This window comes from Rhinoderma darwinii, unplaced genomic scaffold (assembly GCF_050947455.1).
Source record: "Rhinoderma darwinii isolate aRhiDar2 unplaced genomic scaffold, aRhiDar2.hap1 Scaffold_607, whole genome shotgun sequence".
NCBI classification, from domain to species: domain Eukaryota; kingdom Metazoa; phylum Chordata; class Amphibia; order Anura; family Rhinodermatidae; genus Rhinoderma; species Rhinoderma darwinii.
In genome coordinates this window covers 58,221-81,645 of record NW_027464162.1, presented here as the reverse complement: position 1 = coordinate 81,645, position 23,425 = coordinate 58,221, and the positions used below count along the sequence as shown (strand labels likewise).

Below are 23,425 nucleotides of genomic sequence, written 5' to 3'. Positions count from 1 at the left end.
GTAGCTGTGAGTGTGTGAGCCTGCAGGGCCCCATGGAATTGCCTAGAAGTAGGCTGAATCGCTGCAAGGGCTGAACAGCAGTATCGGGCAGGCTCGGGCAACGCGCGGCCCGTTCGGGTTATCGCTTCTCGGCCTTTTGGCTAAGATCAAGTGTAGTATCTGTTCTTATCAGTTTAATATCTGATACGTCCCCTATCTGGGGACCATATATTAAATGGATTTTTAGAACAGGGAGATGGAAATAGAGCTTGCTCTGTCCACTCCACGCATTGACCTGGTATTGCAGTATTTCCAGGACCGGTGCACCCTTTCCTTATGTGTTGACTAAAAGCAGATTCCAAAAGTGTTTTTTGTCTTTGCTATTGTTTCTGTCTTTCTGAAGGGATCTCCCCTTTTAATCCCATTATTTCAACACCTGTTGGACAATGCATGAGTGATAATGAGCTCATTGATTAAATGCAATTAATGAATAGATTGCCACCTCTTGTTGTGTGTCGTCTGTGTTTCTGTGTTTCCGGCATTTCACATTGGAACACCTCATTCACCTTCCTTGTCTTCTCTCCGCCCTCCCTTTTAGGTAAGTTAAAGAGCTGCACCTGAGCCAGCCACTGATTGATTGATTGATTGATTGATTGATTGATTGATTGATTGATTGATTGATTGATTGATTGATGCAGCACAACAGTCAAATAGTGGAGTGGAGTAGGGGAACAGCAAACAGCCAATAAAGCAGCCCGCCCGCTCGCCTGCCCGCCACAATGGACCTACCTGTGTACACTAGATGGATGTGATGGAATGTACTGTCGTCCCTACATTTCAAGAAGAAGTAAGAATTGCAGTTGCAACAAAGCCTTGCTTGCCTACAAAGAGAGCAGCAATTTGGATTTGTTACTATGTTACCTAGAAGAATAACAAACTGTGCAAGGATGGAGGTTGTAGGAGCAAGGAGAAGTTGTCTGTAAAGTTGGTGGATGCCTATTTTCCATTTTGCAGTCCCTTGTCTCCCTCTTGTGGCCTCCTGGAGGCAACTAGCTGTGCAAAAAAAAGACAGCCTGGCGGCCGGCTGTTGCAGTGTTGCCCTCTCAGGCAACACTGAGTGACTGACTGAGCCTCACCGTCTTATATAAAGTTCAGACGGAACTTTGCACGTGTCATAGTGGAGCCCTCAGGATTCCAGAGCCAGCTTTCTGACATCATAATGGGGCCTCAGAGATAAAAGCCTGGGCCCAGGCAGTGTTGGTCAGTGCTGCTCAGCAGGCAGCACTGGACTGGACTGGATTACAGCTGATACAAGGTGTGAAGGAACAAGGGGTGGCTGTGGGCATGCACTTGCTGCCGCTGCCAGTGTTTATCTGCATGGCAGCAGGGCATTTGGGCGTTGCCAGGAAGGCGTTTTTATGTAGATTCCTCCTCTTTCAGCACTGCATTGTGGTGCAAGCAAAAGAAGCAAATCCTGTCTGGCTTCCTCTCCGGCCTTTATTCACCTCCCGTGTAGCTGTGAGTGTGTGAGCCTGCAGGGCCCCATGGAATTGCCTAGAAGTAGGCTGAATCGCTGCAAGGGCTGAACAGCAGTATCGGGCAGGCTCGGGCAACGCACGGCCCGTTCGGGTTATCGCTTCTCGGCCTTTTGGCTAAGATCAAGTGTAGTATCTGTTCTTATCAGTTTAATATCTGATACGTCCCCTATCTGGGGACCATATATTAAATGGATTTTTAGAACAGGGAGATGGAAATAGAGCTTGCTCTGTCCACTCCACGCATTGACCTGGTATTGCAGTATTTCCAGGACCGGTGCACCCTTTCCTTATGTGTTGACTAAAAGCAGATTCCAAAAGTGTTTTTTGTCTTTGCTATTGTTTCTGTCTTTCTGAAGGGATCTCCCCTTTTAATCCCATTATTTCAACACCTGTTGGACAATGCATGAGTGATAATGAGCTCATTGATTAAATGCAATTAATGAATAGATTGCCACCTCTTGTTGTGTGTCGTCTGTGTTTCTGTGTTTCCGGCATTTCACATTGGAACACCTCATTCACCTTCCTTGTCTTCTCTCCGCCCTCCCTTTTAGGTAAGTTAAAGAGCTGCACCTGAGCCAGCCACTGATTGATTGATTGATTGATTGATTGATTGATTGATTGATTGATTGATTGATGCAGCACAACAGTCAAATAGTGGAGTGGAGTAGGGGAACAGCAAACAGCCAATAAAGCAGCCCGCCCGCTCGCCTGCCCGCCACAATGGACCTACCTGTGTACACTAGATGGATGTGATGGAATGTACTGTCGTCCCTACATTTCAAGAAGAAGTAAGAATTGCAGTTGCAACAAAGCCTTGCTTGCCTACAAAGAGAGCAGCAATTTGGATTTGTTACTATGTTACCTAGAAGAATAACAAACTGTGCAAGGATGGAGGTTGTAGGAGCAAGGAGAAGTTGTCTGTAAAGTTGGTGGATGCCTATTTTCCATTTTGCAGTCCCTTGTCTCCCTCTTGTGGCCTCCTGGAGGCAACTAGCTGTGCAAAAAAAAGACAGCCTGGCGGCCGGCTGTTGCAGTGTTGCCCTCTCAGGCAACACTGAGTGACTGACTGAGCCTCACCGTCTTATATAAAGTTCAGACGGAACTTTGCACGTGTCATAGTGGAGCCCTCAGGATTCCAGAGCCAGCTTTCTGACATCATAATGGGGCCTCAGAGATAAAAGCCTGGGCCCAGGCAGTGTTGGTCAGTGCTGCTCAGCAGGCAGCACTGGACTGGACTGGATTACAGCTGATACAAGGTGTGAAGGAACAAGGGGTGGCTGTGGGCATGCACTTGCTGCCGCTGCCAGTGTTTATCTGCATGGCAGCAGGGCATTTGGGCGTTGCCAGGAAGGCGTTTTTATGTAGATTCCTCCTCTTTCAGCACTGCATTGTGGTGCAAGCAAAAGAAGCAAATCCTGTCTGGCTTCCTCTCCGGCCTTTATTCACCTCCCGTGTAGCTGTGAGTGTGTGAGCCTGCAGGGCCCCATGGAATTGCCTAGAAGTAGGCTGAATCGCTGCAAGGGCTGAACAGCAGTATCGGGCAGGCTCGGGCAACGCGCGGCCCGTTCGGGTTATCGCTTCTCGGCCTTTTGGCTAAGATCAAGTGTAGTATCTGTTCTTATCAGTTTAATATCTGATACGTCCCCTATCTGGGGACCATATATTAAATGGATTTTTAGAACAGGGAGATGGAAATAGAGCTTGCTCTGTCCACTCCACGCATTGACCTGTTATTGCAGTATTTCCAGGACCGGTGCACCCTTTCCTTATGTGTTGACTAAAAGCAGATTCCAAAAGTGTTTTTTGTCTTTGCTATTGTTTCTGTCTTTCTGAAGGGATCTCCCCTTTTAATCCCATTATTTCAACACCTGTTGGACAATGCACGAGTGATAATGAGCTCATTGATTAAATGCAATTAATGAATAGATTGCCACCTCTTGTTGTGTGTCGTCTGTGTTTCTGTGTTTCCGGCATTTCACATTGGAACACCTCATTCACCTTCCTTGTCTTCTCTCCGCCCTCCCTTTTAGGTAAGTTAAAGAGCTGCACCTGAGCCAGCCACTGATTGATTGATTGATTGATTGATTGATTGATTGATTGATTGATTGATTGATGCAGCACAACAGTCAAATAGTGGAGTGGAGTAGGGGAACAGCAAACAGCCAATAAAGCAGCCCGCCCGCTCGCCTGCCCGCCACAATGGACCTACCTGTGTACACTAGATGGATGTGATGGAATGTACTGTCGTCCCTACATTTCAAGAAGAAGTAAGAATTGCAGTTGCAACAAAGCCTTGCTTGCCTACAAAGAGAGCAGCAATTTGGATTTGTTACTATGTTACCTAGAAGAATAACAAACTGTGCAAGGATGGAGGTTGTAGGAGCAAGGAGAAGTTGTCTGTAAAGTTGGTGGATGCCTATTTTCCATTTTGCAGTCCCTTGTCTCCCTCTTGTGGCCTCCTGGAGGCAACTAGCTGTGCAAAAAAAAGACAGCCTGGCGGCCGGCTGTTGCAGTGTTGCCCTCTCAGGCAACACTGAGTGACTGACTGAGCCTCACCGTCTTATATAAAGTTCAGACGGAACTTTGCACGTGTCATAGTGGAGCCCTCAGGATTCCAGAGCCAGCTTTCTGACATCATAATGGGGCCTCAGAGATAAAAGCCTGGGCCCAGGCAGTGTTGGTCAGTGCTGCTCAGCAGGCAGCACTGGACTGGACTGGATTACAGCTGATACAAGGTGTGAAGGAACAAGGGGTGGCTGTGGGCATGCACTTGCTGCCGCTGCCAGTGTTTATCTGCATGGCAGCAGGGCATTTGGGCGTTGCCAGGAAGGCGTTTTTATGTAGATTCCTCCTCTTTCAGCACTGCATTGTGGTGCAAGCAAAAGAAGCAAATCCTGTCTGGCTTCCTCTCCGGCCTTTATTCACCTCCCGTGTAGCTGTGAGTGTGTGAGCCTGCAGGGCCCCATGGAATTGCCTAGAAGTAGGCTGAATCGCTGCAAGGGCTGAACAGCAGTATCGGGCAGGCTCGGGCAACGCGCGGCCCGTTCGGGTTATCGCTTCTCGGCCTTTTGGCTAAGATCAAGTGTAGTATCTGTTCTTATCAGTTTAATATCTGATACGTCCCCTATCTGGGGACCATATATTAAATGGATTTTTAGAACAGGGAGATGGAAATAGAGCTTGCTCTGTCCACTCCACGCATTGACCTGGTATTGCAGTATTTCCAGGACCGGTGCACCCTTTCCTTATGTGTTGACTAAAAGCAGATTCCAAAAGTGTTTTTTGTCTTTGCTATTGTTTCTGTCTTTCTGAAGGGATCTCCCCTTTTAATCCCATTATTTCAACACCTGTTGGACAATGCATGAGTGATAATGAGCTCATTGATTAAATGCAATTAATGAATAGATTGCCACCTCTTGTTGTGTGTCGTCTGTGTTTCTGTGTTTCCGGCATTTCACATTGGAACACCTCATTCACCTTCCTTGTCTTCTCTCCGCCCTCCCTTTTAGGTAAGTTAAAGAGCTGCACCTGAGCCAGCCACTGATTGATTGATTGATTGATTGATTGATTGATTGATTGATTGATTGATTGATTGATTGATGCAGCACAACAGTCAAATAGTGGAGTGGAGTAGGGGAACAGCAAACAGCCAATAAAGCAGCCCGCCCGCTCGCCTGCCCGCCACAATGGACCTACCTGTGTACACTAGATGGATGTGATGGAATGTACTGTCGTCCCTACATTTCAAGAAGAAGTAAGAATTGCAGTTGCAACAAAGCCTTGCTTGCCTACAAAGAGAGCAGCAATTTGGATTTGTTACTATGTTACCTAGAAGAATAACAAACTGTGCAAGGATGGAGGTTGTAGGAGCAAGGAGAAGTTGTCTGTAAAGTTGGTGGATGCCTATTTTCCATTTTGCAGTCCCTTGTCTCCCTCTTGTGGCCTCCTGGAGGCAACTAGCTGTGCAAAAAAAAGACAGCCTGGCGGCCGGCTGTTGCAGTGTTGCCCTCTCAGGCAACACTGAGTGACTGACTGAGCCTCACCGTCTTATATAAAGTTCAGACGGAACTTTGCACGTGTCATAGTGGAGCCCTCAGGATTCCAGAGCCAGCTTTCTGACATCATAATGGGGCCTCAGAGATAAAAGCCTGGGCCCAGGCAGTGTTGGTCAGTGCTGCTCAGCAGGCAGCACTGGACTGGACTGGATTACAGCTGATACAAGGTGTGAAGGAACAAGGGGTGGCTGTGGGCATGCACTTGCTGCCGCTGCCAGTGTTTATCTGCATGGCAGCAGGGCATTTGGGCGTTGCCAGGAAGGCGTTTTTATGTAGATTCCTCCTCTTTCAGCACTGCATTGTGGTGCAAGCAAAAGAAGCAAATCCTGTCTGGCTTCCTCTCCGGCCTTTATTCACCTCCCGTGTAGCTGTGAGTGTGTGAGCCTGCAGGGCCCCATGGAATTGCCTAGAAGTAGGCTGAATCGCTGCAAGGGCTGAACAGCAGTATCGGGCAGGCTCGGGCAACGCGCGGCCCGTTCGGGTTATCGCTTCTCGGCCTTTTGGCTAAGATCAAGTGTAGTATCTGTTCTTATCAGTTTAATATCTGATACGTCCCCTATCTGGGGACCATATATTAAATGGATTTTTAGAACAGGGAGATGGAAATAGAGCTTGCTCTGTCCACTCCACGCATTGACCTGGTATTGCAGTATTTCCAGGACCGGTGCACCCTTTCCTTATGTGTTGACTAAAAGCAGATTCCAAAAGTGTTTTTTGTCTTTGCTATTGTTTCTGTCTTTCTGAAGGGATCTCCCCTTTTAATCCCATTATTTCAACACCTGTTGGACAATGCATGAGTGATAATGAGCTCATTGATTAAATGCAATTAATGAATAGATTGCCACCTCTTGTTGTGTGTCGTCTGTGTTTCTGTGTTTCCGGCATTTCACATTGGAACACCTCATTCACCTTCCTTGTCTTCTCTCCGCCCTCCCTTTTAGGTAAGTTAAAGAGCTGCACCTGAGCCAGCCACTGATTGATTGATTGATTGATTGATTGATTGATTGATTGATTGATTGATTGATGCAGCACAACAGTCAAATAGTGGAGTGGAGTAGGGGAACAGCAAACAGCCAATAAAGCAGCCCGCCCGCTCGCCTGCCCGCCACAATGGACCTACCTGTGTACACTAGATGGATGTGATGGAATGTACTGTCGTCCCTACATTTCAAGAAGAAGTAAGAATTGCAGTTGCAACAAAGCCTTGCTTGCCTACAAAGAGAGCAGCAATTTGGATTTGTTACTATGTTACCTAGAAGAATAACAAACTGTGCAAGGATGGAGGTTGTAGGAGCAAGGAGAAGTTGTCTGTAAAGTTGGTGGATGCCTATTTTCCATTTTGCAGTCCCTTGTCTCCCTCTTGTGGCCTCCTGGAGGCAACTAGCTGTGCAAAAAAAAGACAGCCTGGCGGCCGGCTGTTGCAGTGTTGCCCTCTCAGGCAACACTGAGTGACTGACTGAGCCTCACCGTCTTATATAAAGTTCAGACGGAACTTTGCACGTGTCATAGTGGAGCCCTCAGGATTCCAGAGCCAGCTTTCTGACATCATAATGGGGCCTCAGAGATAAAAGCCTGGGCCCAGGCAGTGTTGGTCAGTGCTGCTCAGCAGGCAGCACTGGACTGGACTGGATTACAGCTGATACAAGGTGTGAAGGAACAAGGGGTGGCTGTGGGCATGCACTTGCTGCCGCTGCCAGTGTTTATCTGCATGGCAGCAGGGCATTTGGGCGTTGCCAGGAAGGCGTTTTTATGTAGATTCCTCCTCTTTCAGCACTGCATTGTGGTGCAAGCAAAAGAAGCAAATCCTGTCTGGCTTCCTCTCCGGCCTTTATTCACCTCCCGTGTAGCTGTGAGTGTGTGAGCCTGCAGGGCCCCATGGAATTGCCTAGAAGTAGGCTGAATCGCTGCAAGGGCTGAACAGCAGTATCGGGCAGGCTCGGGCAACGCGCGGCCCGTTCGGGTTATCGCTTCTCGGCCTTTTGGCTAAGATCAAGTGTAGTATCTGTTCTTATCAGTTTAATATCTGATACGTCCCCTATCTGGGGACCATATATTAAATGGATTTTTAGAACAGGGAGATGGAAATAGAGCTTGCTCTGTCCACTCCACGCATTGACCTGGTATTGCAGTATTTCCAGGACCGGTGCACCCTTTCCTTATGTGTTGACTAAAAGCAGATTCCAAAAGTGTTTTTTGTCTTTGCTATTGTTTCTGTCTTTCTGAAGGGATCTCCCCTTTTAATCCCATTATTTCAACACCTGTTGGACAATGCATGAGTGATAATGAGCTCATTGATTAAATGCAATTAATGAATAGATTGCCACCTCTTGTTGTGTGTCGTCTGTGTTTCTGTGTTTCCGGCATTTCACATTGGAACACCTCATTCACCTTCCTTGTCTTCTCTCCGCCCTCCCTTTTAGGTAAGTTAAAGAGCTGCACCTGAGCCAGCCACTGATTGATTGATTGATTGATTGATTGATTGATTGATTGATTGATTGATTGATTGATGCAGCACAACAGTCAAATAGTGGAGTGGAGTAGGGGAACAGCAAACAGCCAATAAAGCAGCCCGCCCGCTCGCCTGCCCGCCACAATGGACCTACCTGTGTACACTAGATGGATGTGATGGAATGTACTGTCGTCCCTACATTTCAAGAAGAAGTAAGAATTGCAGTTGCAACAAAGCCTTGCTTGCCTACAAAGAGAGCAGCAATTTGGATTTGTTACTATGTTACCTAGAAGAATAACAAACTGTGCAAGGATAGAGGTTGTAGGAGCAAGGAGAAGTTGTCTGTAAAGTTGGTGGATGCCTATTTTCCATTTTGCAGTCCCTTGTCTCCCTCTTGTGGCCTCCTGGAGGCAACTAGCTGTGCAAAAAAAAGACAGCCTGGCGGCCGGCTGTTGCAGTGTTGCCCTCTCAGGCAACACTGAGTGACTGACTGAGCCTCACCGTCTTATATAAAGTTCAGACGGAACTTTGCACGTGTCATAGTGGAGCCCTCAGGATTCCAGAGCCAGCTTTCTGACATCATAATGGGGCCTCAGAGATAAAAGCCTGGGCCCAGGCAGTGTTGGTCAGTGCTGCTCAGCAGGCAGCACTGGACTGGACTGGATTACAGCTGATACAAGGTGTGAAGGAACAAGGGGTGGCTGTGGGCATGCACTTGCTGCCGCTGCCAGTGTTTATCTGCATGGCAGCAGGGCATTTGGGCGTTGCCAGGAAGGCGTTTTTATGTAGATTCCTCCTCTTTCAGCACTGCATTGTGGTGCAAGCAAAAGAAGCAAATCCTGTCTGGCTTCCTCTCCGGCCTTTATTCACCTCCCGTGTAGCTGTGAGTGTGTGAGCCTGCAGGGCCCCATGGAATTGCCTAGAAGTAGGCTGAATCGCTGCAAGGGCTGAACAGCAGTATCGGGCAGGCTCGGGCAACGCGCGGCCCGTTCGGGTTATCGCTTCTCGGCCTTTTGGCTAAGATCAAGTGTAGTATCTGTTCTTATCAGTTTAATATCTGATACGTCCCCTATCTGGGGACCATATATTAAATGGATTTTTAGAACAGGGAGATGGAAATAGAGCTTGCTCTGTCCACTCCACGCATTGACCTGGTATTGCAGTATTTCCAGGACCGGTGCACCCTTTCCTTATGTGTTGACTAAAAGCAGATTCCAAAAGTGTTTTTTGTCTTTGCTATTGTTTCTGTCTTTCTGAAGGGATCTCCCCTTTTAATCCCATTATTTCAACACCTGTTGGACAATGCATGAGTGATAATGAGCTCATTGATTAAATGCAATTAATGAATAGATTGCCACCTCTTGTTGTGTGTCGTCTGTGTTTCTGTGTTTCCGGCATTTCACATTGGAACACCTCATTCACCTTCCTTGTCTTCTCTCCGCCCTCCCTTTTAGGTAAGTTAAAGAGCTGCACCTGAGCCAGCCACTGATTGATTGATTGATTGATTGATTGATTGATTGATTGATTGATTGATTGATTGATTGATGCAGCACAACAGTCAAATAGTGGAGTGGAGTAGGGGAACAGCAAACAGCCAATAAAGCAGCCCGCCCGCTCGCCTGCCCGCCACAATGGACCTACCTGTGTACACTAGATGGATGTGATGGAATGTACTGTCGTCCCTACATTTCAAGAAGAAGTAAGAATTGCAGTTGCAACAAAGCCTTGCTTGCCTACAAAGAGAGCAGCAATTTGGATTTGTTACTATGTTACCTAGAAGAATAACAAACTGTGCAAGGATAGAGGTTGTAGGAGCAAGGAGAAGTTGTCTGTAAAGTTGGTGGATGCCTATTTTCCATTTTGCAGTCCCTTGTCTCCCTCTTGTGGCCTCCTGGAGGCAACTAGCTGTGCAAAAAAAAGACAGCCTGGCGGCCGGCTGTTGCAGTGTTGCCCTCTCAGGCAACACTGAGTGACTGACTGAGCCTCACCGTCTTATATAAAGTTCAGACGGAACTTTGCACGTGTCATAGTGGAGCCCTCAGGATTCCAGAGCCAGCTTTCTGACATCATAATGGGGCCTCAGAGATAAAAGCCTGGGCCCAGGCAGTGTTGGTCAGTGCTGCTCAGCAGGCAGCACTGGACTGGACTGGATTACAGCTGATACAAGGTGTGAAGGAACAAGGGGTGGCTGTGGGCATGCACTTGCTGCCGCTGCCAGTGTTTATCTGCATGGCAGCAGGGCATTTGGGCGTTGCCAGGAAGGCGTTTTTATGTAGATTCCTCCTCTTTCAGCACTGCATTGTGGTGCAAGCAAAAGAAGCAAATCCTGTCTGGCTTCCTCTCCGGCCTTTATTCACCTCCCGTGTAGCTGTGAGTGTGTGAGCCTGCAGGGCCCCATGGAATTGCCTAGAAGTAGGCTGAATCGCTGCAAGGGCTGAACAGCAGTATCGGGCAGGCTCGGGCAACGCGCGGCCCGTTCGGGTTATCGCTTCTCGGCCTTTTGGCTAAGATCAAGTGTAGTATCTGTTCTTATCAGTTTAATATCTGATACGTCCCCTATCTGGGGACCATATATTAAATGGATTTTTAGAACAGGGAGATGGAAATAGAGCTTGCTCTGTCCACTCCACGCATTGACCTGGTATTGCAGTATTTCCAGGACCGGTGCACCCTTTCCTTATGTGTTGACTAAAAGCAGATTCCAAAAGTGTTTTTTGTCTTTGCTATTGTTTCTGTCTTTCTGAAGGGATCTCCCCTTTTAATCCCATTATTTCAACACCTGTTGGACAATGCATGAGTGATAATGAGCGCATTGATTAAATGCAATTAATGAATAGATTGCCACCTCTTGTTGTGTGTCGTCTGTGTTTCTGTGTTTCCGGCATTTCACATTGGAACACCTCATTCACCTTCCTTGTCTTCTCTCCGCCCTCCCTTTTAGGTAAGTTAAAGAGCTGCACCTGAGCCAGCCACTGATTGATTGATTGATTGATTGATTGATTGATTGATTGATTGATGCAGCACAACAGTCAAATAGTGGAGTGGAGTAGGGGAACAGCAAACAGCCAATAAAGCAGCCCGCCCGCTCGCCTGCCCGCCACAATGGACCTACCTGTGTACACTAGATGGATGTGATGGAATGTACTGTCGTCCCTACATTTCAAGAAGAAGTAAGAATTGCAGTTGCAACAAAGCCTTGCTTGCCTACAAAGAGAGCAGCAATTTGGATTTGTTACTATGTTACCTAGAAGAATAACAAACTGTGCAAGGATGGAGGTTGTAGGAGCAAGGAGAAGTTGTCTGTAAAGTTGGTGGATGCCTATTTTCCATTTTGCAGTCCCTTGTCTCCCTCTTGTGGCCTCCTGGAGGCAACTAGCTGTGCAAAAAAAAGACAGCCTGGCGGCCGGCTGTTGCAGTGTTGCCCTCTCAGGCAACACTGAGTGACTGACTGAGCCTCACCGTCTTATATAAAGTTCAGACGGAACTTTGCACGTGTCATAGTGGAGCCCTCAGGATTCCAGAGCCAGCTTTCTGACATCATAATGGGGCCTCAGAGATAAAAGCCTGGGCCCAGGCAGTGTTGGTCAGTGCTGCTCAGCAGGCAGCACTGGACTGGACTGGATTACAGCTGATACAAGGTGTGAAGGAACAAGGGGTGGCTGTGGGCATGCACTTGCTGCCGCTGCCAGTGTTTATCTGCATGGCAGCAGGGCATTTGGGCGTTGCCAGGAAGGCGTTTTTATGTAGATTCCTCCTCTTTCAGCACTGCATTGTGGTGCAAGCAAAAGAAGCAAATCCTGTCTGGCTTCCTCTCCGGCCTTTATTCACCTCCCGTGTAGCTGTGAGTGTGTGAGCCTGCAGGGCCCCATGGAATTGCCTAGAAGTAGGCTGAATCGCTGCAAGGGCTGAACAGCAGTATCGGGCAGGCTCGGGCAACGCGCGGCCCGTTCGGGTTATCGCTTCTCGGCCTTTTGGCTAAGATCAAGTGTAGTATCTGTTCTTATCAGTTTAATATCTGATACGTCCCCTATCTGGGGACCATATATTAAATGGATTTTTAGAACAGGGAGATGGAAATAGAGCTTGCTCTGTCCACTCCACGCATTGACCTGGTATTGCAGTATTTCCAGGACCGGTGCACCCTTTCCTTATGTGTTGACTAAAAGCAGATTCCAAAAGTGTTTTTTGTCTTTGCTATTGTTTCTGTCTTTCTGAAGGGATCTCCCCTTTTAATCCCATTATTTCAACACCTGTTGGACAATGCATGAGTGATAATGAGCTCATTGATTAAATGCAATTAATGAATAGATTGCCACCTCTTGTTGTGTGTCGTCTGTGTTTCTGTGTTTCCGGCATTTCACATTGGAACACCTCATTCACCTTCCTTGTCTTCTCTCCGCCCTCCCTTTTAGGTAAGTTAAAGAGCTGCACCTGAGCCAGCCACTGATTGATTGATTGATTGATTTATTGATTGATTGATTGATTGATTGATTGATTGATTGATGCAGCACAACAGTCAAATAGTGGAGTGGAGTAGGGGAACAGCAAACAGCCAATAAAGCAGCCCGCCCGCTCGCCTGCCCGCCACAATGGACCTACCTGTGTACACTAGATGGATGTGATGGAATGTACTGTCGTCCCTACATTTCAAGAAGAAGTAAGAATTGCAGTTGCAACAAAGCCTTGCTTGCCTACAAAGAGAGCAGCAATTTGGATTTGTTACTATGTTACCTAGAAGAATAACAAACTGTGCAAGGATGGAGGTTGTAGGAGCAAGGAGAAGTTGTCTGTAAAGTTGGTGGATGCCTATTTTCCATTTTGCAGTCCCTTGTCTCCCTCTTGTGGCCTCCTGGAGGCAACTAGCTGTGCAAAAAAAAGACAGCCTGGCGGCCGGCTGTTGCAGTGTTGCCCTCTCAGGCAACACTGAGTGACTGACTGAGCCTCACCGTCTTATATAAAGTTCAGACGGAACTTTGCACGTGTCATAGTGGAGCCCTCAGGATTCCAGAGCCAGCTTTCTGACATCATAATGGGGCCTCAGAGATAAAAGCCTGGGCCCAGGCAGTGTTGGTCAGTGCTGCTCAGCAGGCAGCACTGGACTGGACTGGATTACAGCTGATACAAGGTGTGAAGGAACAAGGGGTGGCTGTGGGCATGCACTTGCTGCCGCTGCCAGTGTTTATCTGCATGGCAGCAGGGCATTTGGGCGTTGCCAGGAAGGCGTTTTTATGTAGATTCCTCCTCTTTCAGCACTGCATTGTGGTGCAAGCAAAAGAAGCAAATCCTGTCTGGCTTCCTCTCCGGCCTTTATTCACCTCCCGTGTAGCTGTGAGTGTGTGAGCCTGCAGGGCCCCATGGAATTGCCTAGAAGTAGGCTGAATCGCTGCAGGGGCTGAACAGCAGTATCGGGCAGGCTCGGGCAACGCGCGGCCCGTTCGGGTTATCGCTTCTCGGCCTTTTGGCTAAGATCAAGTGTAGTATCTGTTCTTATCAGTTTAATATCTGATACGTCCCCTATCTGGGGACCATATATTAAATGGATTTTTAGAACAGGGAGATGGAAATAGAGCTTGCTCTGTCCACTCCACGCATTGACCTGGTATTGCAGTATTTCCAGGACCGGTGCACCCTTTCCTTATGTGTTGACTAAAAGCAGATTCCAAAAGTGTTTTTTGTCTTTGCTATTGTTTCTGTCTTTCTGAAGGGATCTCCCCTTTTAATCCCATTATTTCAACACCTGTTGGACAATGCATGAGTGATAATGAGCTCATTGATTAAATGCAATTAATGAATAGATTGCCACCTCTTGTTGTGTGTCGTCTGTGTTTCTGTGTTTCCGGCATTTCACATTGGAACACCTCATTCACCTTCCTTGTCTTCTCTCCGCCCTCCCTTTTAGGTAAGTTAAAGAGCTGCACCTGAGCCAGCCACTGATTGATTGATTGATTGATTGATTGATTGATTGATTGATTGATTGATGCAGCACAACAGTCAAATAGTGGAGTGGAGTAGGGGAACAGCAAACAGCCAATAAAGCAGCCCGCCCGCTCGCCTGCCCGCCACAATGGACCTACCTGTGTACACTAGATGGATGTGATGGAATGTACTGTCGTCCCTACATTTCAAGAAGAAGTAAGAATTGCAGTTGCAACAAAGCCTTGCTTGCCTACAAAGAGAGCAGCAATTTGGATTTGTTACTATGTTACCTAGAAGAATAACAAACTGTGCAAGGATGGAGGTTGTAGGAGCAAGGAGAAGTTGTCTGTAAAGTTGGTGGATGCCTATTTTCCATTTTGCAGTCCCTTGTCTCCCTCTTGTGGCCTCCTGGAGGCAACTAGCTGTGCAAAAAAAAGACAGCCTGGCGGCCGGCTGTTGCAGTGTTGCCCTCTCAGGCAACACTGAGTGACTGACTGAGCCTCACCGTCTTATATAAAGTTCAGACGGAACTTTGCACGTGTCATAGTGGAGCCCTCAGGATTCCAGAGCCAGCTTTCTGACATCATAATGGGGCCTCAGAGATAAAAGCCTGGGCCCAGGCAGTGTTGGTCAGTGCTGCTCAGCAGGCAGCACTGGACTGGACTGGATTACAGCTGATACAAGGTGTGAAGGAACAAGGGGTGGCTGTGGGCATGCACTTGCTGCCGCTGCCAGTGTTTATCTGCATGGCAGCAGGGCATTTGGGCGTTGCCAGGAAGGCGTTTTTATGTAGATTCCTCCTCTTTCAGCACTGCATTGTGGTGCAAGCAAAAGAAGCAAATCCTGTCTGGCTTCCTCTCCGGCCTTTATTCACCTCCCGTGTAGCTGTGAGTGTGTGAGCCTGCAGGGCCCCATGGAATTGCCTAGAAGTAGGCTGAATCGCTGCAAGGGCTGAACAGCAGTATCGGGCAGGCTCGGGCAACGCGCGGCCCGTTCGGGTTATCGCTTCTCGGCCTTTTGGCTAAGATCAAGTGTAGTATCTGTTCTTATCAGTTTAATATCTGATACGTCCCCTATCTGGGGACCATATATTAAATGGATTTTTAGAACAGGGAGATGGAAATAGAGCTTGCTCTGTCCACTCCACGCATTGACCTGTTATTGCAGTATTTCCAGGACCGGTGCACCCTTTCCTTATGTGTTGACTAAAAGCAGATTCCAAAAGTGTTTTTTGTCTTTGCTATTGTTTCTGTCTTTCTGAAGGGATCTCCCCTTTTAATCCCATTATTTCAACACCTGTTGGACAATGCATGAGTGATAATGAGCTCATTGATTAAATGCAATTAATGAATAGATTGCCACCTCTTGTTGTGTGTCGTCTGTGTTTCTGTGTTTCCGGCATTTCACATTGGAACACCTCATTCACCTTCCTTGTCTTCTCTCCGCCCTCCCTTTTAGGTAAGTTAAAGAGCTGCACCTGAGCCAGCCACTGATTGATTGATTGATTGATTGATTGATTGATTGATTGATTGATTGATTGATGCAGCACAACAGTCAAATAGTGGAGTGGAGTAGGGGAACAGCAAACAGCCAATAAAGCAGCCCGCCCGCTCGCCTGCCCGCCACAATGGACCTACCTGTGTACACTAGATGGATGTGATGGAATGTACTGTCGTCCCTACATTTCAAGAAGAAGTAAGAATTGCAGTTGCAACAAAGCCTTGCTTGCCTACAAAGAGAGCAGCAATTTGGATTTGTTACTATGTTACCTAGAAGAATAACAAACTGTGCAAGGATGGAGGTTGTAGGAGCAAGGAGAAGTTGTCTGTAAAGTTGGTGGATGCCTATTTTCCATTTTGCAGTCCCTTGTCTCCCTCTTGTGGCCTCCTGGAGGCAACTAGCTGTGCAAAAAAAAGACAGCCTGGCGGCCGGCTGTTGCAGTGTTGCCCTCTCAGGCAACACTGAGTGACTGACTGAGCCTCACCGTCTTATATAAAGTTCAGACGGAACTTTGCACGTGTCATAGTGGAGCCCTCAGGATTCCAGAGCCAGCTTTCTGACATCATAATGGGGCCTCAGAGATAAAAGCCTGGGCCCAGGCAGTGTTGGTCAGTGCTGCTCAGCAGGCAGCACTGGACTGGACTGGATTACAGCTGATACAAGGTGTGAAGGAACAAGGGGTGGCTGTGGGCATGCACTTGCTGCCGCTGCCAGTGTTTATCTGCATGGCAGCAGGGCATTTGGGCGTTGCCAGGAAGGCGTTTTTATGTAGATTCCTCCTCTTTCAGCACTGCATTGTGGTGCAAGCAAAAGAAGCAAATCCTGTCTGGCTTCCTCTCCGGCCTTTATTCACCTCCCGTGTAGCTGTGAGTGTGTGAGCCTGCAGGGCCCCATGGAATTGCCTAGAAGTAGGCTGAATCGCTGCAAGGGCTGAACAGCAGTATCGGGCAGGCTCGGGCAACGCGCGGCCCGTTCGGGTTATCGCTTCTCGGCCTTTTGGCTAAGATCAAGTGTAGTATCTGTTCTTATCAGTTTAATATCTGATACGTCCCCTATCTGGGGACCATATATTAAATGGATTTTTAGAACAGGGAGATGGAAATAGAGCTTGCTCTGTCCACTCCACGCATTGACCTGGTATTGCAGTATTTCCAGGACCGGTGCACCCTTTCCTTATGTGTTGACTAAAAGCAGATTCCAAAAGTGTTTTTTGTCTTTGCTATTGTTTCTGTCTTTCTGAAGGGATCTCCCCTTTTAATCCCATTATTTCAACACCTGTTGGACAATGCATGAGTGATAATGAGCTCATTGATTAAATGCAATTAATGAATAGATTGCCACCTCTTGTTGTGTGTCGTCTGTGTTTCTGTGTTTCCGGCATTTCACATTGGAACACCTCATTCACCTTCCTTGTCTTCTCTCCGCCCTCCCTTTTAGGTAAGTTAAAGAGCTGCACCTGAGCCAGCCACTGATTCATTGATTGATTGATTGATTGATTGATTGATTGATTGATTGATTGATTGATTGATTGATGCAGCACAACAGTCAAATAGTGGAGTGGAGTAGGGGAACAGCAAACAGCCAATAAAGCAGCCCGCCCGCTCGCCTGCCCGCCACAATGGACCTACCTGTGTACACTAGATGGATGTGATGGAATGTACTGTCGTCCCTACATTTCAAGAAGAAGTAAGAATTGCAGTTGCAACAAAGCCTTGCTTGCCTACAAAGAGAGCAGCAATTTGGATTTGTTACTATGTTACCTAGAAGAATAACAAACTGTGCAAGGATGGAGGTTGTAGGAGCAAGGAGAAGTTGTCTGTAAAGTTGGTGGATGCCTATTTTCCATTTTGCAGTCCCTTGTCTCCCTCTTGTGGCCTCCTGGAGGCAACTAGCTGTGCAAAAAAAAGACAGCCTGGCGGCCGGCTGTTGCAGTGTTGCCCTCTCAGGCAACACTGAGTGACTGACTGAGCCTCACCGTCTTATATAAAGTTCAGACGGAACTTTGCACGTGTCATAGTGGAGCCCTCAGGATTCCAGAGCCAGCTTTCTGACATCATAATGGGGCCTCAGAGATAAAAGCCTGGGCCCAGGCAGTGTTGGTCAGTGCTGCTCAGCAGGCAGCACTGGACTGGACTGGATTACAGCTGATACAAGGTGTGAAGGAACAAGGGGTGGCTGTGGGCATGCACTTGCTGCCGCTGCCAGTGTTTATCTGCATGGCAGCAGGGCATTTGGGCGTTGCCAGGAAGGCGTTTTTATGTAGATTCCTCCTCTTTCAGCACTGCATTGTGGTGCAAGCAAAAGAAGCAAATCCTGTCTGGCTTCCTCTCCGGCCTTTATTCACCTCCCGTGTAGCTGTGAGTGTGTGAGCCTGCAGGGCCCCATGGAATTGCCTAGAAGTAGGCTGAATCGCTGCAAGGGCTGAACAGCAGTATCGGGCAGGCTTGGGCAACGCGCGGCCCGTTCGGGTTATCGCTTCTCGGCCTTTTGGCTAAGATCAAGTGTAGTATCTGTTCTTATCAGTTTAATATCTGATACGTCCCCTATCTGGGGACCATATATTAAATGGATTTTTAGAACAGGGAGATGGAAATAGAGCTTGCTCTGTCCACTCCACGCATTGACCTGGTATTGCAGTATTTCCAGGACCGGTGCACCCTTTCCTTATGTGTTGACTAAAAGCAGATTCCAAAAGTGTTTTTTGTCTTTGCTATTGTTTCTGTCTTTCTGAAGGGATCTCCCCTTTTAATCCCATTATTTCAACACCTGTTGGACAATGCATGAGTGATAATGAGCTCATTGATTAAATGCAATTAATGAATAGATTGCCACCTCTTGTTGTGTGTCGTCTGTGTTTCTGTGTTTCCGGCATTTCACATTGGAACACCTCATTCACCTTCCTTGTCTTCTCTCCGCCCTCCCTTTTAGGTAAGTTAAAGAGCTGCACCTGAGCCAGCCACTGATTGATTGATTGATTGATTGATTGATTGATTGATTGATTGATTGATGCAGCACAACAGTCAAATAGTGGAGTGGAGTAGGGGAACAGCAAACAGCCAATAAAGCAGCCCGCCCGCTCGCCTGCCCGCCACAATGGACCTACCTGTGTACACTAGATGGATGTGATGGAATGTACTGTCGTCCCTACATTTCAAGAAGAAGTAAGAATTGCAGTTGCAACAAAGCCTTGCTTGCCTACAAAGAGAGCAGCAATTTGGATTTGTTACTATGTTACCTAGAAGAATAACAAACTGTGCAAGGATGGAGGTTGTAGGAGCAAGGAGAAGTTGTCTGTAAAGTTGGTGGATGCCTATTTTCCATTTTGCAGTCCCTTGTCTCCCTCTTGTGGCCTCCTGGAGGCAACTAGCTGTGCAAAAAAAAGACAGCCTGGCGGCCGGCTGTTGCAGTGTTGCCCTCTCAGGCAACACTGAGTGACTGACTGAGCCTCACCGTCTTATATAAAGTTCAGACGGAACTTTGCACGTGTCATAGTGGAGCCCTCAGGATTCCAGAGCCAGCTTTCTGACATCATAATGGGGCCTCAGAGATAAAAGCCTGGGCCCAGGCAGTGTTGGTCAGTGCTGCTCAGCAGGCAGCACTGGACTGGACTGGATTACAGCTGATACAAGGTGTGAAGGAACAAGGGGTGGCTGTGGGCATGCACTTGCTGCCGCTGCCAGTGTTTATCTGCATGGCAGCAGGGCATTTGGGCGTTGCCAGGAAGGCGTTTTTATGTAGATTCCTCCTCTTTCAGCACTGCATTGTGGTGCAAGCAAAAGAAGCAAATCCTGTCTGGCTTCCTCTCCGGCCTTTATTCACCTCCCGTGTAGCTGTGAGTGTGTGAGCCTGCAGGGCCCCATGGAATTGCCTAGAAGTAGGCTGAATCGCTGCAAGGGCTGAACAGCAGTATCGGGCAGGCTCGGGCAACGCGCGGCCCGTTCGGGTTATCGCTTCTCGGCCTTTTGGCTAAGATCAAGTGTAGTATCTGTTCTTATCAGTTTAATATCTGATACGTCCCCTATCTGGGGACCATATATTAAATGGATTTTTAGAACAGGGAGATGGAAATAGAGCTTGCTCTGTCCACTCCACGCATTGACCTGGTATTGCAGTATTTCCAGGACCGGTGCACCCTTTCCTTATGTGTTGACTAAAAGCAGATTCCAAAAGTGTTTTTTGTCTTTGCTATTGTTTCTGTCTTTCTGAAGGGATCTCCCCTTTTAATCCCATTATTTCAACACCTGTTGGACAATGCATGAGTGATAATGAGCTCATTGATTAAATGCAATTAATGAATAGATTGCCACCTCTTGTTGTGTGTCGTCTGTGTTTCTGTGTTTCCGGCATTTCACATTGGAACACCTCATTCACCTTCCTTGTCTTCTCTCCGCCCTCCCTTTTAGGTAAGTTAAAGAGCTGCACCTGAGCCAGCCACTGATTGATTGATTGATTGATTGATTGATTGATTGATTGATTGATTGATTGATTGATGCAGCACAACAGTCAAATAGTGGAGTGGAGTAGGGGAACAGCAAACAGCCAATAAAGCAGCCCGCCCGCTCGCCTGCCCGCCACAATGGACCTACCTGTGTACACTAGATGGATGTGATGGAATGTACTGTCGTCCCTACATTTCAAGAAGAAGTAAGAATTGCAGTTGCAACAAAGCCTTGCTTGCCTACAAAGAGAGCAGCAATTTGGATTTGTTACTATGTTACCTAGAAGAATAACAAACTGTGCAAGGATGGAGGTTGTAGGAGCAAGGAGAAGTTGTCTGTAAAGTTGGTGGATGCCTATTTTCCATTTTGCAGTCCCTTGTCTCCCTCTTGTGGCCTCCTGGAGGCAACTAGCTGTGCAAAAAAAAGACAGCCTGGCGGCCGGCTGTTGCAGTGTTGCCCTCTCAGGCAACACTGAGTGACTGACTGAGCCTCACCGTCTTATATAAAGTTCAGACGGAACTTTGCACGTGTCATAGTGGAGCCCTCAGGATTCCAGAGCCAGCTTTCTGACATCATAATGGGGCCTCAGAGATAAAAGCCTGGGCCCAGGCAGTGTTGGTCAGTGCTGCTCAGCAGGCAGCACTGGACTGGACTGGATTACAGCTGATACAAGGTGTGAAGGAACAAGGGGTGGCTGTGGGCATGCACTTGCTGCCGCTGCCAGTGTTTATCTGCATGGCAGCAGGGCATTTGGGCGTTGCCAGGAAGGCGTTTTTATGTAGATTCCTCCTCTTTCAGCACTGCATTGTGGTGCAAGCAAAAGAAGCAAATCCTGTCTGGCTTCCTCTCCGGCCTTTATTCACCTCCCGTGTAGCTGTGAGTGTGTGAGCCTGCAGGGCCCCATGGAATTGCCTAGAAGTAGGCTGAATCGCTGCAAGGGCTGAACAGCAGTATCGGGCAGGCTCGGGCAACGCGCGGCCCGTTCGGGTTATCGCTTCTCGGCCTTTTGGCTAAGATCAAGTGTAGTATCTGTTCTTATCAGTTTAATATCTGATACGTCCCCTATCTGGGGACCATATATTAAATGGATTTTTAGAACAGGGAGATGGAAATAGAGCTTGCTCTGTCCACTCCACGCATTGACCTGGTATTGCAGTATTTCCAGGACCGGTGCACCCTTTCCTTATGTGTTGACTAAAAGCAGATTCCAAAAGTGTTTTTTGTCTTTGCTATTGTTTCTGTCTTTCTGAAGGGATCTCCCCTTTTAATCCCATTATTTCAACACCTGTTGGACAATGCATGAGTGATAATGAGCTCATTGATTAAATGCAATTAATGAATAGATTGCCACCTCTTGTTGTGTGTCGTCTGTGTTTCTGTGTTTCCGGCATTTCACATTGGAACACCTCATTCACCTTCCTTGTCTTCTCTCCGCCCTCCCTTTTAGGTAAGTTAAAGAGCTGCACCTGAGCCAGCCACTGATTGATTGATTGATTGATTGATTGATTGATTGATTGATTGATTGATTGATTGATGCAGCACAACAGTCAAATAGTGGAGTGGAGTAGGGGAACAGCAAACAGCCAATAAAGCAGCCCGCCCGCTCGCCTGCCCGCCACAATAGACCTACCTGTGTACACTAGATGGATGTGATGGAATGTACTGTCATCCCTACATTTCAAGAAGAAGTAAGAATTGCAGTTGCAACAAAGCCTTGCTTGCCTACAAAGAGAGCAGCAATTTGGATTTGTTACTATGTTACCTAGAAGAATAACAAACTGTGCAAGGATGGAGGTTGTAGGAGCAAGGAGAAGTTGTCTGTAAAGTTGGTGGATGCCTATTTTCCATTTTGCAGTCCCTTGTCTCCCTCTTGTGGCCTCCTGGAGGCAACTAGCTGTGCAAAAAAAAGACAGCCTGGCGGCCGGCTGTTGCAGTGTTGCCCTCTCAGGCAACACTGAGTGACTGACTGAGCCTCACCGTCTTATATAAAGTTCAGACGGAACTTTGCACGTGTCATAGTGGAGCCCTCAGGATTCCAGAGCCAGCTTTCTGACATCATAATGGGGCCTCAGAGATAAAAGCCTGGGCCCAGGCAGTGTTGGTCAGTGCTGCTCAGCAGGCAGCACTGGACTGGACTGGATTACAGCTGATACAAGGTGTGAAGGAACAAGGGGTGGCTGTGGGCATGCACTTGCTGCCGCTGCCAGTGTTTATCTGCATGGCAGCAGGGCATTTGGGCGTTGCCAGGAAGGCGTTTTTATGTAGATTCCTCCTCTTTCAGCACTGCATTGTGGTGCAAGCAAAAGAAGCAAATCCTGTCTGGCTTCCTCTCCGGCCTTTATTCACCTCCCGTGTAGCTGTGAGTGTGTGAGCCTGCAGGGCCCCATGGAATTGCCTAGAAGTAGGCTGAATCGCTGCAAGGGCTGAACAGCAGTATCGGGCAGGCTCGGGCAACGCGCGGCCCGTTCGGGTTATCGCTTCTCGGCCTTTTGGCTAAGATCAAGTGTAGTATCTGTTCTTATCAGTTTAATATCTGATACGTCCCCTATCTGGGGACCATATATTAAATGGATTTTTAGAACAGGGAGATGGAAATAGAGCTTGCTCTGTCCACTCCACGCATTGACCTGGTATTGCAGTATTTCCAGGACCGGAGCACCCTTTCCTTATGTGTTGACTAAAAGCAGATTCCAAAAGTGTTTTTTGTCTTTGCTATTGTTTCTGTCTTTCTGAAGGGATCTCCCCTTTTAATCCCATTATTTCAACACCTGTTGGACAATGCATGAGTGATAATGAGCTCATTGATTAAATGCAATTAATGAATAGATTGCCACCTCTTGTTGTGTGTCGTCTGTGTTTCTGTGTTTCCGGCATTTCACATTGGAACACCTCATTCACCTTCCTTGTCTTCTCTCCGCCCTCCCTTTTAGGTAAGTTAAAGAGCTGCACCTGAGCCAGCCACTGATTGATTGATTGATTGATTGATTGATTGATTGATTGATTGATTGATTGATTGATGCAGCACAACAGTCAAATAGTGGAGTGGAGTAGGGGAACAGCAAACAGCCAATAAAGCAGCCCGCCCGCTCGCCTGCCCGCCACAATGGACCTACCTGTGTACACTAGATGGATGTGATGGAATGTACTGTCGTCCCTACATTTCAAGAAGAAGTAAGAATTGCAGTTGCAACAAAGCCTTGCTTGCCTACAAAGAGAGCAGCAATTTGGACTTGTTACTATGTTACCTAGAAGAATAACAAACTGTGCAAGGATGGAGGTTGTAGGAGCAAGGAGAAGTTGTCTGTAAAGTTGGTGGATGCCTATTTTCCATTTTGCAGTCCCTTGTCTCCCTCTTGTGGCCTCCTGGAGGCAACTAGCTGTGCAAAAAAAAGACAGCCTGGCGGCCGGCTGTTGCAGTGTTGCCCTCTCAGGCAACACTGAGTGACTGACTGAGCCTCACCGTCTTATATAAAGTTCAGACGGAACTTTGCACGTGTCATAGTGGAGCCCTCAGGATTCCAGAGCCAGCTTTCTGACATCATAATGGGG

At 47.7% G+C, this 23,425-nt stretch overlaps 16 non-coding genes across 16 annotated transcripts; all 16 read left to right on the top strand.

The window, feature by feature from the left end:
- The first annotated feature begins 120 nt into the window (after window positions 1–120).
- On the top strand, window positions 121–311 carry LOC142725553 (U2 spliceosomal RNA). The gene has a single exon (XR_012876620.1). It is a non-coding gene; the product is annotated as a U2 spliceosomal RNA (small nuclear RNA).
- A 1,300-nt stretch (window positions 312–1,611) lies between these two features.
- Window positions 1,612–1,802, top strand: LOC142725552 (U2 spliceosomal RNA). The gene has a single exon (XR_012876619.1). It is a non-coding gene; the product is annotated as a U2 spliceosomal RNA (small nuclear RNA).
- A 1,288-nt stretch (window positions 1,803–3,090) lies between these two features.
- LOC142725502 (U2 spliceosomal RNA) lies at window positions 3,091–3,281 on the top strand. Its single transcript, XR_012876574.1, has one exon. It is a non-coding gene; the product is annotated as a U2 spliceosomal RNA (small nuclear RNA).
- A 1,288-nt stretch (window positions 3,282–4,569) lies between these two features.
- LOC142725551 (U2 spliceosomal RNA) lies at window positions 4,570–4,760 on the top strand. Its single transcript, XR_012876618.1, has one exon. It is a non-coding gene; the product is annotated as a U2 spliceosomal RNA (small nuclear RNA).
- Window positions 4,761–6,056: 1,296 nt separating this feature from the next.
- Window positions 6,057–6,247, top strand: LOC142725550 (U2 spliceosomal RNA). Its single transcript, XR_012876617.1, has one exon. It is a non-coding gene; the product is annotated as a U2 spliceosomal RNA (small nuclear RNA).
- A 1,288-nt stretch (window positions 6,248–7,535) lies between these two features.
- Window positions 7,536–7,726, top strand: LOC142725549 (U2 spliceosomal RNA). The gene has a single exon (XR_012876616.1). It is a non-coding gene; the product is annotated as a U2 spliceosomal RNA (small nuclear RNA).
- Window positions 7,727–9,018: 1,292 nt separating this feature from the next.
- Window positions 9,019–9,209, top strand: LOC142725547 (U2 spliceosomal RNA). Its single transcript, XR_012876614.1, has one exon. It is a non-coding gene; the product is annotated as a U2 spliceosomal RNA (small nuclear RNA).
- A 1,296-nt stretch (window positions 9,210–10,505) lies between these two features.
- LOC142725546 (U2 spliceosomal RNA) lies at window positions 10,506–10,696 on the top strand. Its single transcript, XR_012876613.1, has one exon. It is a non-coding gene; the product is annotated as a U2 spliceosomal RNA (small nuclear RNA).
- Window positions 10,697–11,976: 1,280 nt separating this feature from the next.
- LOC142725543 (U2 spliceosomal RNA) lies at window positions 11,977–12,167 on the top strand. The gene has a single exon (XR_012876612.1). It is a non-coding gene; the product is annotated as a U2 spliceosomal RNA (small nuclear RNA).
- Window positions 12,168–13,463: 1,296 nt separating this feature from the next.
- Window positions 13,464–13,654, top strand: LOC142725542 (U2 spliceosomal RNA). Its single transcript, XR_012876611.1, has one exon. It is a non-coding gene; the product is annotated as a U2 spliceosomal RNA (small nuclear RNA).
- Window positions 13,655–14,938: 1,284 nt separating this feature from the next.
- Window positions 14,939–15,129, top strand: LOC142725501 (U2 spliceosomal RNA). Its single transcript, XR_012876573.1, has one exon. It is a non-coding gene; the product is annotated as a U2 spliceosomal RNA (small nuclear RNA).
- Window positions 15,130–16,417: 1,288 nt separating this feature from the next.
- Window positions 16,418–16,608, top strand: LOC142725541 (U2 spliceosomal RNA). Its single transcript, XR_012876610.1, has one exon. It is a non-coding gene; the product is annotated as a U2 spliceosomal RNA (small nuclear RNA).
- Window positions 16,609–17,908: 1,300 nt separating this feature from the next.
- Window positions 17,909–18,099, top strand: LOC142725540 (U2 spliceosomal RNA). Its single transcript, XR_012876609.1, has one exon. It is a non-coding gene; the product is annotated as a U2 spliceosomal RNA (small nuclear RNA).
- Window positions 18,100–19,383: 1,284 nt separating this feature from the next.
- LOC142725539 (U2 spliceosomal RNA) lies at window positions 19,384–19,574 on the top strand. Its single transcript, XR_012876608.1, has one exon. It is a non-coding gene; the product is annotated as a U2 spliceosomal RNA (small nuclear RNA).
- A 1,292-nt stretch (window positions 19,575–20,866) lies between these two features.
- Window positions 20,867–21,057, top strand: LOC142725538 (U2 spliceosomal RNA). Its single transcript, XR_012876607.1, has one exon. It is a non-coding gene; the product is annotated as a U2 spliceosomal RNA (small nuclear RNA).
- Window positions 21,058–22,349: 1,292 nt separating this feature from the next.
- On the top strand, window positions 22,350–22,540 carry LOC142725499 (U2 spliceosomal RNA). Its single transcript, XR_012876572.1, has one exon. It is a non-coding gene; the product is annotated as a U2 spliceosomal RNA (small nuclear RNA).
- Window positions 22,541–23,425: the final 885 nt, after the last annotated feature.